The sequence below is a fragment of the Macaca nemestrina genome, chromosome 4 (assembly GCF_043159975.1).
Source record: "Macaca nemestrina isolate mMacNem1 chromosome 4, mMacNem.hap1, whole genome shotgun sequence".
NCBI classification, from domain to species: Eukaryota; Metazoa; Chordata; class Mammalia; order Primates; family Cercopithecidae; genus Macaca; species Macaca nemestrina.
In genome coordinates this window covers 173,069,214-173,086,071 of record NC_092128.1, presented here as the reverse complement: position 1 = coordinate 173,086,071, position 16,858 = coordinate 173,069,214, and the positions used below count along the sequence as shown (strand labels likewise).

The following is a 16,858-nucleotide window of genomic DNA, read 5'->3' as shown; positions in this document are numbered from 1 at the left end:
AGGCTGAGGCGGGAGAATGGCATGAACTTGCGGGGCGGAGCTTGCAGTGAGCTGAGATCCGGCCAATGCACTCCAGCCTGGGCGACAGAGCAAGACTCCGTCTCAAAAAAAAAAAAAAAAAAAAAAAAAAGTATAAATAGAGGGTACAACCAGAAAACAGGGCAAACAAACAAAAAAGGGAGAGAGGAGAGACTGCAGTGATTGAAAGAGAGGATTTCAGTGAGTACAGAGGAGGTAAAAAGGACATTCAGGTTTACCATGAGGAAAATAATTCTTAGAGCACTGGTATTTAACTGGTAGTGAATATTGTCAGAAGCACTGGAGACAACACTGCCATGTATAAAGCCCGTTTTCCATTCCCTCCTCCCTAGAACTGACAACTTGGTCAGAATCATACAATTGTGAGATTGAAAAGGATCATGGAGGAAACTGAGGCCAAGAGCAGTTAAGCCTGTCCGGCTAACTCCTCCCCACCTCCATCTAGGCCTCACTGCATTCATCAGACATTATCCAGACGGAAATCAGCCTATCTCAGGAAAGACCTGCCCTTCAGCTTTTCACTCACCTTCTTTTGCATCAACGATTACTCCTCTTCTCTAGTCCCTCAACCTCAACTTGAACTCAGACCTATTACCTTCCAGCTTTGAGCTGCCATTTATATTGCATTCTGCACCTCCTGAAATGCCCTCCATCTTTACTTCTCTAAAAAAGTCAGATTCATTAAGGTTGTCAACATTTGTTTCAATAAACTTGTTACTATTTTTCAAATCTTTCTTAATTTTTTTCCTTACATTATTATAGAGAATTCTTTTCTTTCGGATGTTGGAAGATGTATTTTTTTGTTGTTGTTCCTTCCCTAGGTCACATATATACTTACTTCCTTTGAGAACTCACTCGTTCCTGTTATTTCAACTGCCAGTAATCGGCAAATGGCTTAGCAGAAAGAGCCCTGGACTGGGAGATTTGAGTTCATTATGTGGCTCTTTCAACCAACCTGAACTTCAGCTTTCTCATCTACAGAGTGTGGAAAGGGATAAACATTTCCAACATACAATACTTGCTCATTAACTAGACATATATATTGTGTGTATATATACATAAGTTAAATTTCATATAAATAAACTACACACATATAGAGAGAGAGTATTTAATTCTCATTATTACTCTTCTTTTATGGTTAAAAAAAAAAAAACCGATGCTCAAAGAGGTTATATAACCTTTCCAGGGATACACAGCAAGGTCACTGCACCTACCAGCCGTCATGAGGCATCTTGAAAGAGCGTGCTGTCTTCTGTGTAGCACTCTTTCTCCCCATATAAGGGTAGTAACCAGTCTCTCTACCTGGAAGGGCTACTGTAAGGATAAAATGAGGCAGTGCCTGTGAAAGTATTTTAATCATAAGGCATTATGTAAATGGAAAATATAATTACTATTATTATCTCCCAGCAATCCAGGTTTTAAGCTCTTTATAGTTCTCTTGCTTTCTCTATCCACAGAGCATTTCACTTGGGTGCCCTTTTGGCCTTAAACTTTAGCAAAAGTAATATTCATTATGTTTTTCTAAGCTTAACATTTTATCAGTTTTTCTTTACCTTTGTAACTGTCGCAATTCATTTAGTCTTCTAAGACATAGATGACGGTATGTAGATACTGGCTTAGCTCCTGTTTTCCTGGAATAATAATTAATAGCACTCTCTTTTTCTCTCAAAAATCCAATTTTGGATGATAAATCATGTGTTCACCTAACATCTTAGATGCTTCCTGCTATGGTTCTTATCTTCTCTATTCTTGCTCATTATGCTCTAAAACATTGCTGAACACCTATTCCTTTCCTATTTACACTCACAACTTTAACCCAATGGCTAATTGCCTGGCTAACTGAGACAGACCTTTTTCCCCTCTTCTTATCTTGTGAATCCCTCTCTTCCATGTTTCATATAGAGAAGCATGGATTCTCACCTCCAACCGTGGTTATCATCATTTCACTTCCTTTATTAGCGCCCACAGGCTTTTTGATATACTTTCAATTATCTTTTACCTCTCTTTTTCTTCTTCAACTCCCTCTTTACAATGATACATGACTACTTTGTGTATATACAACGGTGCTCAAGTTGTCTCATGTCCCATCAATCACACATGTTTACCTGAAATCTGAAGCATCCTTTGGTGGCTTCATTGCTTTCCTAAGCCCTGCCTTCTCCAAACCACCCTCCATCACCCTATCTCCTCTATTTTGATAGACTATACATAGTTACTAATCATTTGCAGTTTCTTCTATCAGGAGGTGGAGTCTACTGCTGCAGACCTAGAATCAGGGCTGGCCCCAATAGAGTGCAAAGGAAACTTTCTAACTTGTAATGCTCCTGCCATGTTATTAATCCAGACTATGCTGATGGAGGATAAGAAGTCAGGTTAAGAGAGACCCATTCTTTTAAGCCATCTGATATGGGTATGGTTTGGCTGTGTCCCCACCCAAATCTCATCTTGAATTGTAGTTCCCATGATCCCCACATGTCATAAGAGGGACCCAGTGGGAGGTAATTGAATCATGGGAGCAGTTACCTCCATGCTGTTCTTGTGATAATGAGTGCGTTCTCATGAAATCTTATGATTTTACAAAGAGTAGTTCCCCTGAACATGCTCTCTTGCCTGCCACCATGTATCACATATCTTTGCTCCTCCTTCACCTTCTGCCATGATTGTGAGGCCTCTCCAGCCATGTCGAACTGAGTCCATTAAACTTTTTCTTTATAAATTACCCAGTCTTGGACATGTCCTTATAGCAGGACTAATACACCATGTCAGTCATTCCAGCAATCTCACGTGAGGTCCCTGACATATGAGTGAGCCCTGTCAAACCGTTTGGAGCAGAGAGAAGCCATCCTAGCTGACCCCAAGCCAAATTATTCCCTCATAGAATTCTGAGCAAATATTATAAATGTTGCTTAAAACTTTTTCAAATTGACTTTATTTCAGTCATCCCTTAATATTACTATCTATATATCATATCAATATAATATTTTTTGTTTTCTATCCTCTGTATTTCTTTGCATCTACAAGGATGTTTTTGATATTTTAAGAGTATGCCAGTGCCTTGCATAAATGGCCTCAGTTCATCTTTGTACCAATCCTGCAGAGCAGATGTTGCCATCTTTGGTTTATGAACAAGGACCCCATCACCAAGAATATTAAGTAATATAAACTTTTTGAATTCATAAATAATTTAGACCAAAATTGAAATTATTCATTTTTGTTCTGTCAGTAACTTACATAATAAATATTTCTTGCTTCTGTATAAAGAGAACTGTAAGACTTCCCACCCCATAGAGACATCACTGCAAAAAAGACATGTAAACTAAATAAATCAAAGAAACAAAGCAATACAATGCAAATTCTGATAACTGCCATCAGGAGATCAGAGTGCTTTAGAAGGGAAGGGGAGGAGAGATACTCCTAATCCACATATTAGGAGTGTGAGCAGGTAAAGCATCTGGAGGGGACACTGAGACTGACCTTGAGGAAGAATGGGATTCCCAGGGGTAAAAATAAGTGAAAGAAGGTTCGAAAAGACAGCACACAAAGAGCTATAAATATGGAAATCTCTAGATGTGTCCATTGACATGTGAATTAGAACTCAGGCATACAAACAGGGAGCAATCTGAGATATGTTTGGAAAAGTTAAGTGTTCAGAACATGAAGGACTGAAAACTAGGGTGCAGAGTTCTTTGTTTTGTGATCTATCAAGGAATTTGCTCAACAGTCATATTTTTACAGTTGCGAGAAAGTGTTCTGTAGCATTTCAATCAACTTTATTATTTTATGCCCATATTACATTTTCTTATCTCTGACATTTAAATCTTTGAAAGGGTATCAGGTCTTCATCATTGATTAGTAAACTCTTCAAAGCCATCAATATGTTAAAAAGTACTTGATGAGCACATACTATTCAAGGAACTGGATTAGATGTGAGAAATTTTGAAACAAAACTGCTAGAATTATGTCAAACCAAAATACTTCTACACAACAAGCAAAACAACACAATGAAAAGGCAACCAATGGAATAGGAGAAAATATTTGCAAACTATATCTGATAAGCAATGAATATGCCAAATATATAAGGAATTCATACAACTCAATAGCAGAGAAAACAAATAAAAAAAAAGGCAAAGGACCCGAATAAACATTTTCCAAAGAAGACATACAAATGGCCAACACAGACATGAAAAGATGCTCAACATCACTAATCATCAGAAAAATGCAAATTAAAAACAATGAGATACACCTCGCACCTGTTAGAATGGCCATTATCAAAAAGATGAAAGCTAACAAGTGTTGGCAGTTGTGTAGAGAGAAAAGAACCCTTTTCTTCCTGTGTTCTAGTCATTTTGGTTTCAGGAATTTTAGTGCCAGTTATTAACAAAGGCAACCTCTTTGTTTTTAGAGCGCACACATTCTTCACAACCCCTAAGACATTTATATCTCATTAGATCTGGAAATTACTGCATGGTCCTTCATCTCTATTTATATCTCATTAGATCTGGAAATTACTGCATGGTCCTTCATCTCTAATTAAGGGTTGATGGGATCTGTCCAACCTTGAAGAATTTTCAAGCATCTCTGGGCTAATAAAGGAAGTGTTTTGGGGGAAAATGGAATTCATTTACCCTGTACATTTCTTAAATCTCACTGACTGCTATTGTTTCCCTCTAACGACTGTATCAGAAACAACCTGGAATACTTGGTTAAATGCACGTCTCTGTGCCCCATCCTGGATTTATTCAGTTAGATCATCTGGGGTGGGACTCAGCATCCTGTATCTTACACACACTCTAGAGTAATCTTATGCATACCTTATAGTTTGAGGAAGACTTGCCAAAGGCAGTGGGATGGATACGCCTGTTTTCTCTCTCGCTTTGTAATTATCTGTAAGCAAACAGAGTAGGTCTTGTAGGTGTTGTCAAAGGCATTAGTCTAATATCAGCTCAATTAGTCTAATGATCCACTCTGAGTTTCAGGGAGCTCTTTTGAACCAGCCTTATTATTGCCTCTTCTTGCTTTTGGCAGATTTGCTATTGTATTTTCAACACCATCTCAAGTGCAAAACTTCAGTTCCAAATGTCTTCAACAAGTACTTATGGCAGCTAGAGAAAGCAACTTTAAATGGATGTTTGCAGGTGTCTGCTCATGAAGATTGCTATTGCATCAGCTCTACTGGAGTTATTATGGTTTACAATAGGAGTTTAATTTAAGGGAGTGGTATAAACGTGCAAGGCTTTGGGAAAGAAACGTGAAAGCAATTATCCCTGGATTATGTCTGGACAGGACTGGATCCTTGAATCTTGGCTGGTTTGGGGCAGCCTTGCCTGCTGCAGAGTTGTGGTTGTATCTGCATTTTGGAAGCCAGAATGAGTCTATGTTTTTGTTAAGAGCCACTAGAACTTACTGGACAAAGAACCTCCCTCTCTTCATCATGTCAATCTCTTGAACTCATCACTGATACTCATTACACATACATATAAATGCATGCAGTATCTTACATTCCAGAAGATACAATCATTTAGCAGAGGAAAAACTAAAATATGTGATATAAATATTAGCTGAAATTAATTTGCCTGGCGAGAATTAACTATAGTTAGAAAAAAAAAATCCTAACATAGGTGTGTTTCTGGATTTGTTTGTGGTTTGTTTGGAAATTCCATCACTCTCCACAAGATATTTACAAATTTGGAATTTTTTTATTAGTCACTGTAAGTCTAGATCTCAGATTTCACTTCTTGTGGTTGACTCTCTTGTGTGTGTATCCTGCCAATTTACATGTGGATTACAAGCCCAGTCTCTCACAAAGAAATCTACATAGCAGCTTCTATCTAGAGGTTTTCAAAGAGGGCTTAGGTAACAAAAAATGCAAAGAAAACTAACCTTAAAAATCTAATATTAGCTATTCCTGATTGTAAAAGCTCTTCAGACACCTGAACACAGAAATTTCTCACAAGGTGCTTTTCTTTTTTGCATACAATTTTTTATATTCTCCTTCACTCTGCTTCTCATGTGATCTGTGGGGTTTTCAATGTCCAGGATACCTTCTAATTTCCCATGGATTTTGTTACACATATAAACTAAGACTCTGCTTTTCAGTTCTAGGTTTCAATTTGCATTTCCAAAGATTCCTTCTATCCTCTCCAGTGTCTGTAAGAAACAGTTTGGGTTTTAAATAATGACTGTTTTAACACAAGATAGATAAATAAAATGATATGTAGAAAGGGAACAGAAGTGTGGGTGGATAAATAGATACATGGATGGATGGATGGATGGATGGATGGATGGATGGATGGATGGATGGATAGATGGATGGGTGATAGAAGATAGGATAAAGATAGATGATTAGATAGATAGATAGATAGATAGATAGATAGATAGATAGATAGACAGATGATAGATAATAGATGATAGATAGATATAGATAGATAGATAGATAGATAGATAGATAGATAGATAGATAGATATAGACTGATGGGTGGACATGTGTATCTTTTCAACACTGTATTTCCAGTGCCTGGAACATTTTTTGGCACATAGTCAGTGATTAATACACATTTATTTAAAGAATAAAAATGTAGCCTCCCTAATTTGTCACCAACTCATCCATTCATACATTCATTCCACAAATATTTTGCTAAGCTTCTTTTAAGTGCCAGGCACTTTTCTAGCTATGGAGATAAAGCAGTGAATAACATGTCAACAGTCTTTGTTCTTGTGAAGCTCACATTCTAAGGAACTTACACTCCTGTCAGTTCCTCTTGAATAACTCTGGAATTCATGTCCTGTTTTTGTGGCCAGGTCTTCATCTTCTTTCTAACTGGATGAAGGAGCTGGCCTTCTAGTATTTTTCTTTCTTTTCTCTGTAGTCTTGATACCTTGCAATTCACCATGCTCATTTTAATCACAATCATTTTTCAAGACTGAACTCTGATTATGTCCCTACACCGGATTTCCATCCTTTTTAAAGTTTGTATTCCATAGATCAGAATCCAGATCTCTTTATGAGCTCACCCTCATCTAAATTTTCAGTGTTATTTCTTGGTGTTCTGAAATGCACCTTGAACTTAAAGCCATGATGATTTACTCGAAGTTCTTGAAATTTGCCTCAATACTTCCTACTTTCAGCTCTTTGTACTGGCTGCTCTCTCTGCCATCCCGCCTCTTCTCGGCAAGGCTGATCCTTCCGTGTTCAACACAAACGTGTCCTCCCTGATACTCCCCAGACTATCTGTGATGAGTTAAGAATTTCATTCCATTATGTTCTTGAATAATATATGTGACTTTATAATAGTTCTGGTCACAACTTTCATTCTGGATCCTCCTACCCACTGCATAAGCAGATGAGATTCTTTTCTTTTTTCTTTTTAAAATGAAAATCTTATTGTGTTAACATCCTCATGCGTACTATCTCACTCATCTATTCTCCACCTATTTCTCCAATCTCGTCTCTCCTAGTTCTTCTCTTTGTCCGTTGCACGTAACTCTACTAGCCTCCCTTCTGTTTTTTGAATACACCAACTTTATCGTGGCGATTCTCTGCCTGGAATGTCTTTTTCTAGCTCTGCTCAAGGCAGACTCATATTCACCCTTTAGAGCTAACCTCATCTGTGACCTGATCAGAAATGCCTTTAAGGATTACCCCTTCTACAATGGCCTTCTCTCATTATTCTGTATCCTAATACACTGTTTATATCCCTCTTTGCACTGTCTGTAATATAGACGGATCTAGTTGTTCATTAAGCGTCTCTGCTGACCTCTGGACTGCAAGATCATTGAAGACAAGGACTCTTTACCATTTTCAATCCTCTGGTTCTAGAGCCCAGCATGGTGCTTGGCAAATAGTAGGGCCTCAAAATGTATCCGTTGAATTAACAAATAGTACTGACTATATGCTACTATTTGCTTCTTTCTCTCCAACTAGGCTGTGGAGATCTTATATAATATCATTATCCTATTATGGGTAACTAAGTAATATTATATTGAATATTAATGTAACCAGCAAAATAACAACCTGTACCATAAAGATACAAAATTATTTTAAATGAAATTAAGAACATGATGAATAATAAGATTTTTTATACACAAAACTGATCAAGTCAGAAGCTATGAACTGTCAATCATAACGAACTGGGACAGGGGACAAAAGTCCTGTCTGTGGGTTAGCACAGTAAGCCTGAGTCCTCTCTGCCCTTTGGATGATGCAGCAGTGTGTCCTAACACTGTATCCTTCTGGTCACTGGCCTGGCTTCTATTGTGCATGGTGGAGATGAAAGAAAATGTACCCTTTGTGAGTTGCCTAACAGAGCAAGTACTTGTTAGGCACTCAGTAAATATCAGCCTCATATTAAGAGATCATCAAAATAAATTAATTTCTACTATAGATTAATAAAGTAAAATATAGGCTCAAAAGATGCATTTTTGCAGATTCAGCCTTTGCATTGGTAACTTTTAATTATTGCCAAATTCAAGAAATAAAATGTTATTTTCAGAGCATTATCACCATGAAAACGGTTATGAAAGTATTTAATAAGTAGAAACACATGTCTTTTTGGTGAACTATAGTGATATTTTAATGTATTTTGTTTTTGAAATTAATATTTTAATGTTAACTAATGTTATTTGTCAGTTTTCAAATTATGTTTTTGAAAACACAGTTTTGTGTGGAGGAGGACACTTTTATTGTTCAAATCACAGAAGAGATACTTATTAATAACTAACTTTCATAACCAAACAACGCATTTAAATCAGTTTTTGGTCTTCTAGCATAGTTAAAAGCATCATTGTGGCTGGGTTTGGTGGTTCACGACTGTAATCCCCACACTTTGGGAGGCTGAGGTGGGAGGATCTCTTGACACCAGGAGTTTGAGACCAGCCTAGGCAACGTAGCAAGACCCTGTCTTTACAAAAAGAAAACAAACAAACAAAAAACAGAAAAAAATACAAAAAAAGAACATCATCGTTTTGTTTAGTATTGGAGTAGCCAGCATTCAAGATGGCCACCAGTGGTCTCTGCCTCTGGGTCTTCACACTCTTGAGCAATCCTCTTCCACATGGTTCCAGACTTGGTCTGTGTGACCAATGGTGACAGAAGTGATGGCATGTCACTTCACAGGTAGATTATAAAAGTTCTTGCCTTCCATCTTGGCCACTTTGGGAGAAACAAATTGCCATTCTGTAAGCAGATGCCCAAGTGGCCAGAAAGTAAGCCTCCCTGGGCCCACAGTCATTGAGGAACTGAAGTCTGACAATAGCCACATCAGGGAGCTTGGAAAGACTTTCTCTGGCAACAGTGGAGGCTTGCAATAAGACTGCAGCCCTATCTGACACAGCATGGCTGCACCTCCTGAGAGAACTGGGTCAGAACCACTCAGCCAAGCTGCTCCCAGATTCCTGACCCACAGAAATTGAATGAGAAATAAATGTTTGTTGCTTTAAGCTAGCTAAGTTTTAGGGTAATTTGCTGCAGATAAATAACACAAGTACCCAATCTGATTTAGTTGGCATATACATATCTGAAACTCAGCATCCATAAAAGTAATCTAGACTTGCATACATAGTACAATATTTAAAAAGGACAAAAGAAGTAAGTAAAGTAGCAATTAAATGATAAAAAGAAAAATAAGAAATAAAAAATTGATGGTGAAGCTTACAGTAAACCTTTTAGTCATATGTCTGTAGCTGTGATAAAGAGATTTTGGAGATGATGGAGGATTGTGCTGAGCTATAACTCTTCATTAGAGCAGAAGGCTGAGCTATAACTTTCAAGCGTTGCCTTCGATAATGTGAAAGTTATAAAGGTGTTATATGTTGTAAGGTGGCTAAATCAAATTTATTTGACCAGCACTGTCCATTTCAAGTCCTTTTTAGATGCTTCTTTTGACTTTCCAAACTTTCTCCAATGAGTCTATATTAATTATATAATCAGAAAACATAACTATTGGTTGGGTTCAGTGGCTCATGCCTGTAATATCAACATGTTGGGAGGCTGAGATGGGAGGATCACTCGAGCCCAGGAGTTCAAGACCAGCTTGGGCAACATGGTAAGTTCCTGTCTCTACACCAAAAAAAAATTTAAATTAGCCAGGCATGGTGGTGCACACCTGAGGTCCCAGCTACTCACAGCAGGGATCCTTGAGCCTGGGAGGATCCCTTGAGCTTGGGAGTTTGAGTCTGCAGTAAACCATGATCACATCACTGCACTCCAGTCTGGGCAACAAAGCGAGGCTCTGTCTAAAAAAAAAATGATATTTTTTTCCATTCACTTAATCAAATTTTTACACACTCAAACATGCAAGTTTTTCAACATCTCTGGAGCTAGGAATTGGAAATGAATAAATCAATTATCTGTGGCAGATTTTACCCAAAGGAGATAGTTTAAATCCAGTTCTGGAGTCTGTGTATTTAAGAAATCTTTAAAACAATTGGAAATGTTTATCTTGGACAAGTGATTATGTGAAGACAATATGAAAATACTTCCAAATATTTCAAAGTTTTTGTCTGCCAGAAGAAAGAGACTCCTCATTCTTTTTACTCCAGGAATAGTGTTAACATCAAATTACAAAGCCGCATGTTTCAGCTCAATATAAGAACAAAATTTGTGATGTATCTGAAAACACTAAAATATTCTGCCTTGTGAAACTGTGAGTTCCACGCCACTAAAACAGAGTAAGCAGATGCTCACTGACTCTTTACTGGACATCTTCCATGAGGGCCTGCGGTAACATTTCAGTGGTGAAAGGAATGTCCCACCAGCCTTACGATTCTGTGATTGCATTGAATCAATGATCAATATTTTAATTTAATTGATTAAGTGGGCTAGCAACGAACACCTCAGGAGAATTTTTGTTTTAGATACCACTCTTCCATTATTTCATTGATGATATTACTCAAATATATGAATATGTGTAAGAAATCTCCCACGTCTGCTTTTTGTGTTCTAGCTCTATTTCCTTGGCTTCCGTAGCTGGGAAAGCTTTGGAGAAACTGACAGGACTCAAGGAAGAGCTACAATGAACCAGGGCCTCAAAGATTGAGCTGGTCCTCCAGGCTTCCGGACTCTTTGTGCTGCTCTCATTTTGGCACATCTTTGCTTGCTCCTAGTTGCACACAAGTCTTTTCAATAGGGTCCCAAATTTTTATCTAGCTAACATTTTAGTTCCAGAGGGAAGGTCCACAACACCTGAAGCTCAAAATATGTGAATGCATTGTCCTGTTTTGGTTAAGTTGCCTATCTCTGAACCAGTGACTATGCCCAAGGAAAGGGAAAAAAATTTTGGTGACTTGCCTTGATCCATGTATACTTCCAAGAGTTGATGCACAGGAAGCAAATAATCAAAAGTTATAAAGCACACATGGCAGTCAAAAGCAATTTCAGTCCACCGTAATCTCTTATCCTTTTCTCCTTCATGATTTTTTTCCACTTACTCTTTCATTGTATGTAGTTATGAAAGTTATAGTCAAATGCTTTGGTGTATACAACTGAAACAAACCTGCATATTTATTTTCTCTCCATAAATATATAGCACATTTTAAAATTTCACTTGCTTTGAGAGATATAATTCTTTTAATTTTAGTTACCTGTGTAATTTTAAACCAGCATAACAAAATCAATCTGACTGAAAGCTTTGGTCATTAAGGAGCACAGCCCTAATCTGTTAAGATTAGGGTTAAGATTGTCTCAATTGAGAAACAATTCCAATCACATTCACCACCACAGAAAATCTGTGAAGGGGCTCCGACAAATGCCTCCGTGAGCCTTGGCCAGGAGCCCCTTCTGTGGCTGCATCCTCTGGGAAGAACTTCTTACTTAATTCAGACAGATGAAGTATTGCATTAGAGATACTCTTCATTGTCACAGTCTATTTCTAAGTGTTTTTAACTTTATTGTGATTTTATTATTTTTCACGCAGATTTTCAGGGTGGAAATTGGAGATTACCTCAGTAAAACATTATTGGGTTACTGAAGTGACAATGTAAGCAAATCTTTTTTATAGCCTAAATATGATGGGAATTAGACTAGATAAATATGGAACAACTGTAATAAACACACAGATAAATTGTTTCCCTTAGCGCCCAAATTTCATAAAAAATAATAGTTGTGAAGAACAAACAGGAACTTTCCTTTATCTTCACCTCACCTTCTAAGTTCACAACACTAAGAAAAATCATGAACTAAAACATAAACCATTTGATGAGAACACTGTAAATTAAAACATGAACTATAGAAACATTAACTATGAGTAAAAATATGAACTATTTAGTGACAGAGCAGGAGCATCGCTATCTTGGACAAGCCCCTCATTCTAAAGTTCACCTTAATAATAAACGCCTAAATCCAAAGGGCATCAGCCTAATGGCTAAGGTCCGCATGATCATAAACCACAGATAACATCTCCAACCAGAAAGATTCCAAACTCCTTTCTGATCAGAGACATGCTAGCCCCCGTCGGACCAGGAAGATGCCAGTCTGGAGATAACCCTGCTCTGGCAGAAAGATGGCTGCCCCCAGATAACCTCCCCTCCTCTCAGAGACATTCCAACCCCGCCAGAAAACTTCTCCCTCAAACAGGAACATTCCAAACTCCTGATAAGGCCCCTCACCCTTAAACCCCAATATATGCTCTTAGTCTGTCAGAGAAAGCACTCCTGACCGAAATAGGCCAGGAGCGCCTCTCAGGTTTTAATTAAGGAAAACCTATCTTTAACTGCCAGCTGTATTTCGTGTTTCTTTCCTCTTTAACTCTTAACTTGGGATATTCCTCCTAGTAAATACTTGTGCCAGTGGAATTTGCCTGAACCAAGAATAATAGCTATACTGGAACATCTTAATTGCATGGTTGGCTACAGTTCAAACTTCCTGGTGTGTATGATGCAAGCCATCCCTCAGGCAATCATGGTTTCCTGATTAACCTGGGAAATGAATGCAGATGACTTAATAGATAATTGACTTTTTGTAGAAGGCCCAAAGCCAAAAAGAAGCAGCTGTCCCACCCAGGTGTTTCAGAATATCTTTGGGTGACTCCAACTACCTTTTGCCAAAAGTTTTCTCTTATGTGCACTACTGTGCATGTTAAGGAGAATATATCATCTGTTTTAATTTGTTGGGATTGAGTGTGAGACTGCTTCAAACTCTACAGATATGCTACATAGGTTCATAAACTCATACATTCATAATATAAACCAATAACCTAACTTCTGCTTAAAACACTGGAAGTGATCGTTTTAAACGTAATGAAAGTTTTCCACTTGAATTAACTACTTTTCATACATTTTTATTACCTTCCTAACATTTCACTTAATTATTTTTGATTTTCAGTATTGAATTTACATAGATTAAAAATAATGCCAAACATCATTGATCAATGAAATTAGAGTAATATTATTTTTTAATCATAAATCTACTTTTTGGTATTTTTCAATAAATGAAATTTTAAAATATTAAATATTTACTATATAAAATGTTAAAAATTAAAATGTTTAATGTTTACTTACTGAAAAATTTTTAAAAAGTCATTTATGGTAATTATACTATTGAAATATCTCATATGTCCAACTAACTGGCATAAACCTTAACCAAAAATACAAATTAATTTAGAAAGGATTAGCAAGTAGCTGGCACAACCGTTGCTCTAAGTAGAAAAATGTTTTCAAATTCTGGAACCTGCTCTGTAAAAATAGTGTGTAAGAGAATTCATTCATATAATTTAACAGTATTTGATGAAATCTCTGTTTATGCTGTCTTGGCTTGTTTACTTCCTCTTCAAAAAACCCAAAGAAGGAAATTTCAAGAAGTAACATAACTTCCTGATGGGATTCTACTTTGAATCTAAGTCACAGCCTTAGTTGGTGACTAAACGCTGGTCACTAGAACCATCCAGATCCAGCTATTGCTGATGCTCGTTGTGGAATCTGCCTAGAGCAGCAGAAGCAATTCTATTAATATATCAGAGTGTCGACGAAAAGAGTCAAACTCTGTAAAATATTTGAAGAGATTTATTCTGAGCCACATATGAGTGACCATGGCCCATGAAACAGCCCTCAGGAGGTCCTGAGAACATGCGCCCAGGGTGGTCGGGGTGCAGCTTGGTTTTACACATTTTAGGGAGGCATGAAACATCAATTAAATACATTTAAGAAATACACTGGTTTGGTCTAGAAAAACAGGACAACTCAAATTGGAGGCTTCCAGGCTATAGGTACATTTAAACATTTTCTGGCTGACAATTGTTTGAGTTTGTCTAAAGACCTGGGATCAGCAGAAAGGAATGCCTACATTAAGATAAAGAATTGTGGGGACCCAAGTTCTTATTTGCAGTGGAAGCCTTCAGGTAGTAGGCTTCAGAGAGAATAGGTTGTAAAATGTTTATCAGACTTAAAGTCTGTGTTCCTGTTAATGCCAGAGAGGTACAATGGGACCCTCACTTCCCAACATGGCCTGAAACAGACTCTCAGGTTAAATTTTAAAAGAGCCCTGGCTGAGGAGGAAGTCCATTCAGATGGTTGGAGGGGCCTTAGAATTTTAGTTCTGGTTTACAAGAGGAACATTCAGAACTTCCAGGCCAGCTAACCTTGCCATACCTCTCACCCCAGTATCTTTAGTCGCCAACCAAAAGGGAAGTTCCGCCAGTCATTATTATTATTTATCGGATACCCTCATCTCCATGTAGACCTGTCATGCTTCCCATTCTGGATTATTCTTTCAACACACTTCACTATGTTTGCTGGAATTCAAATGTTACCAGAAGGGGTTTCCAATCCAGACCCCAAGAGAGAGTTCTTAGATCTCGTGCCAAAAAGAATTTGAGGCGAGTCCACAGAGTAAAGTGAAAGCAAGTTCATTAAGAAAGTAGAAGAATAAAAGAATGGCTACCCCACAGACAGAATAGTCCTGAGGGCTGCTGATTGCCAATTTTTATGGTTATTTCTTGATTATATGCTAAATAAGGGGTAGGGGCAGATTTTTCACACCTCCCCTTTTTAAATCATATAGTGTAACTTCCTGATGTTGCCATGGCATTTGTAAACCGTCATGATACTGGTGGGAGTGTAGCAGTAAGGCAATGAGAGCGACCAGAGGTGACTCTTGTTGCCATCTTGGTTTTGGTGGGGTTTGGCCAGTTGGCCAGTTTCTTTTTCTTTCTTTCTTTTTTTTTTTTTAAGTCTTGTTCTGTCACCCAGGCTGCAGTACGGTGGCACGATCTCGGCTCACTGCGACCTCTGCCTCCCAGGTTCAAGTGATTCTCCTGCCTCAGCCTCCTGAGTAGCTGGGACTACAGGTGCATGACACCACACCCAGCTAATTTTTGTATTTCTAGTAGAGACGGGGTTTCACCATGTTGGCCAGGATGGTCTCAATCTCTTGACCTCATGATCTTCTCACCTTGGCCTCCCAAAGTGCTGGGATTACCAGGCGTGAGTCACCATGCCCATTGGCCAGCTTCTTTACTGCAACCTATTTTATCAGCAAGGTCTTCATGACCTGTCTTGTGCCGGCCTCCTGTCTCATCCTGTGACTTAGAGTACCTAACCATCTGGGAATGCAGCCCACTAGGTCTCAGCTTTATTTTACCCAGCCCCTATTCAAGATGGAGTTGCTCTGGTTCAGATGCCTCTGACACAAACACTGAAATCCCTTCCTAGTATGATTTCCATTCCCCTCCTTGCTTTGTCAGAAACCAGGCTCCCTCTGGAATCACTGCCTCAGATACCCTATTCGGTGGTGACTTGTCATTCTCCTGAACTCCATGGTCAGCCTCCTCCCAGTGCCCCATGGCTACTTTCAAAACTTAAAGTTTCAGACAAGGAAACCTACCTGTTTTTGAGACTTATAATATTTGTCATATGCTTTATCACTTCCATCTATTCACAAGATTTCTTATTTATTTTTCAAAGTCTTAGACACCTAGCTCGCTGTTGCTTCCATGTCAGTATCATGCTAGAAGCCTTCAGCACTAGGTGGGTAGCACCTGTAACACAGTAGTTCTATCTGTTGACCTCTGCTTTGACCTCCCTTGCTCCAATAGTTACACATCCCCTCTACTGACTCTCACATGCACACAGTTAACTCTTACAAGCAGCCACATTTTGCATTGCTGAACTTCGTTATCCTATTCTCTGCTCTTCACATACCCCTATTCTTTCATTGCTTGATTAGAGGTATGCAAAGGTCAGAGAATGGGATACTAAGATTAATTCACTTATTCATAACTTGTATTATTTATGTCTGTATATTGAGGGGTTATTCATGTCACACATTGAGCTAGTTTGGGTTTACAAAGAACAATGAGCAATAGCTCAAGCCTGCTCAGGTGGAGAGGGTATAAAAGTTACTGGGGATAAAGAAATCAAGATTTGACAGGGATGGGTGTTGATGGGTCAATTACAAGGACACCGACGTTGCCAGAATTACGTCAGAACGTAGGTGGTGAAGAAACCTGGGATTTGCATGTGAAAAAGCTCTGTCACTTGCTGTCTTCACTTCCCTTATGTTTTATCCTTACTCAGTTTCTGGGCCTCTCCCTTGATCCTCAGACTATCAGACTGGCCATACTTCCTTCTCTCAGTCCTCAGTTTTTCTCTTGTTACTGTTATCAACTTCCTTCCTCTTCACTTCTTTCACAAATAAAGAGATTCACTTCTCTTATACATGGCTAATCTCTTTATATACACCCCAAGTCTCATTTTCTTTGAATTTCCTTGTATTATGGATCTTTAATTTCCCCCTCTTTTTTGTTACCATATAAATGTACTCAACTCTAATTTCATCATTAAAAAAACCTCTTGACTCTTTTTTCATTACATGTTCCTTTCCTTTATAGCC

General features: G+C 38.2%; 1 protein-coding gene across 25 annotated transcripts in view; it reads left to right on the top strand.

Annotated features, from left to right (window-relative positions):
* LOC105472758 (claudin 8) overlaps positions 1-16,858 on the top strand; it is a 146,832-nt gene that overhangs the window by 59,989 nt on the left and 69,985 nt on the right. The window lies entirely within an intron of this gene.